At 42.3% G+C, this 2,217-nt stretch overlaps 1 protein-coding gene across 2 annotated transcripts in view; it reads left to right on the forward strand.

Annotated features, from left to right (window-relative positions):
* LOC105539952 (microtubule-associated serine/threonine-protein kinase 4) overlaps positions 1 to 2,217 on the forward strand; it is a 360,921-nt gene that overhangs the window by 302,168 nt on the left and 56,536 nt on the right. The window lies entirely within an intron of this gene.

The following is a 2,217-nucleotide window of genomic DNA, read 5'->3' on the forward strand; positions in this document are numbered from 1 at the left end:
AAAAAAAAGTTGCTTCACATTTTAAAATAATATTATTAAATTAAATACAGAAAATAGGAAGCATCCTGCAAGTGAACTTTTAAAAATCTGATATTGGTAAACCACTCCCCTGACAACCTGTTCCTGTTCATGATTGTTTAAGATTGTTATTTATAACATTTAGTTATACACTCCCCCAAAAGACTCAAAAACTATCATTGACTCCTTCATTCAAAATTGTCTTCCCGGTTCATTAAATTGAATTTGCAAACAGTGTTTATCTTGTTAAATTGTTTGTAATGGTAAATGTTGGCACAGAGATTTTCCCATCTGAAGCCAGGGAACCTGCTGCTCTCTGCCCTGCTCTCCTGTTTCCCTGCTTTGTTTGCTCCTATGGCCATCGTATCTTTGCTTCCAGTGAAATGATGCGTGCATTACTGTGAGATAATGCCAGATAAATTTATACTGTACTGAAAGCAATTCCACAACAGATTCATCACTTATCAGAGACTGGTGGCTGCTTTTCTGAAAAGTTCCCTGGGGAGAGATTTTTCCCCATGGCTTTTAAATTACCATCTTTACCTTTTTGAATCATGAGTCTTCAGAAATGGTTTAAATCAATGAAATAAAAAGGGCAGATGTTTAATGGTATTTAGATGAGTTTTAAAAATCACTTCAGGCATTACAAAATGATGCCTTAGCTTCCTGCTTCAAAAGCTGACTCTTGGTTCCATTCCATTACTACCCACTGCTTACAAATAATATGTATTTCTCAGATAATAGTTATTTAGCAGAAATTCTATTTAAAACAGAACCATCTTTTAATTTTTTTTTTATGAAAATAGTTGGAGTTGGGGAGGCTGTCAAAGTAGATTATAGTGACTCTTCACGCTGGTGTAGTTAAGATTGCGTCAGCTCTTGAATTGTGGACCAAGTGACTTCTTTAGTTTTCTTACCTGGCAATCACTGTAGGCTGAACTTTGGTAGGTGAATAATCTGAGGCCCATGTAGAAACTAGCTTTCTAGAGGCTCTAAAGAAAACATGAATAGTGATCTTTAACAAGTTTGGAGTTTAATCACTGGGAGTTGTGTTTTTAACTCTTGACACTTAATTTAAGATCTGAGGCTAGTTTTTGTTTGTTTTTTTGGGTGTTTTTTTTTTTGTGGTTTTTTTTTTGGAGATGAAGTCTTGCTTCGTTGCCCAGGCTGGAGTGCAGTGGTATGATCTCAGCTCACTGCAACCTCTGCCTCCTCAGTTCAAGCGATTCTCCTGCCTCAGCCTCCCGAGTATCTGGGACTACAGACGTGTGTCACCATGCCCAGCTAATTTTTGTATTTTTAGTAGAGACAAGGTTTTACCATGTTGGCCAGGCTGGTCTCGAACTCCTAACCTCAGGTGATCTGCCTGCCTCGGCCTCCCAAAGTGCCGGAATTACAGGCATGAGCCAGGGTACGTGGCCCTGAGGCTAGTTTTTAATCTATTTGTTAACATTTGAAATATGACTTCTCCAGGTAATTTAATAAACAATTGCACCATGGTGAGTGGATCAACTGAGGTCAGGAGTTTGAGAGTAGCCTGGCCAACATGGTGAAAACCGTCTCTACTAAAAATACAAAAATTAGCCGGGAGTGGTGGCGGGCGCCTATAGTCCCAGCTACTCGGGAGGCTGAGGCAGGAGAATCGCATGAACCCAGGAGGCGGAGGTTGCAATGAGCCGAGATGGCGCCATTGCACTATAGTCTGAGTGACAGAACAAGACTCCCTCTCAAGAAATAAAAAATAAATGATTACAAACCCTGATTGTTCTACATTTGTTTCCCTTTCCTGTCAGCGTCTAAATTAACATACCTTAGACCTGTCCTTTGAAGGTTAGGAATTGGGAGTTCTGGAGCTGGGCTGCCAGGTCGGCACCCTAAGCCAGCACTGCACACTGTGTGAACCTTGACTATCCAAAGTGATGCACCTCTTTGAGCCTCAGTTACTTCCATAAAAATGAGATAATAGGCCGGGCGCGGTGGCTCACGCCTCTAATCCCAGCACTTTGGGAAGCCGAGGCGGGCGGATCACGAGGTCAGGAGATCGAGACCATCCTGGCTAATCTGGTGAAACCCCGTCTCTACTAAAAATACAAAAAATTATCCGGGCGTGGTGTTGGGCGCCTGTAGTCCCAGCTACTCGGGAGGCTGAGGCAGAAGAATGGCGTGAACCCGGGAGGCGGAGCTTGCAGTGAGCCGAGA

This window comes from Mandrillus leucophaeus, unplaced genomic scaffold (assembly GCF_000951045.1).
Source record: "Mandrillus leucophaeus isolate KB7577 unplaced genomic scaffold, Mleu.le_1.0 Scaffold1042, whole genome shotgun sequence".
Taxonomy (NCBI): Eukaryota; Metazoa; Chordata; class Mammalia; order Primates; family Cercopithecidae; genus Mandrillus; species Mandrillus leucophaeus.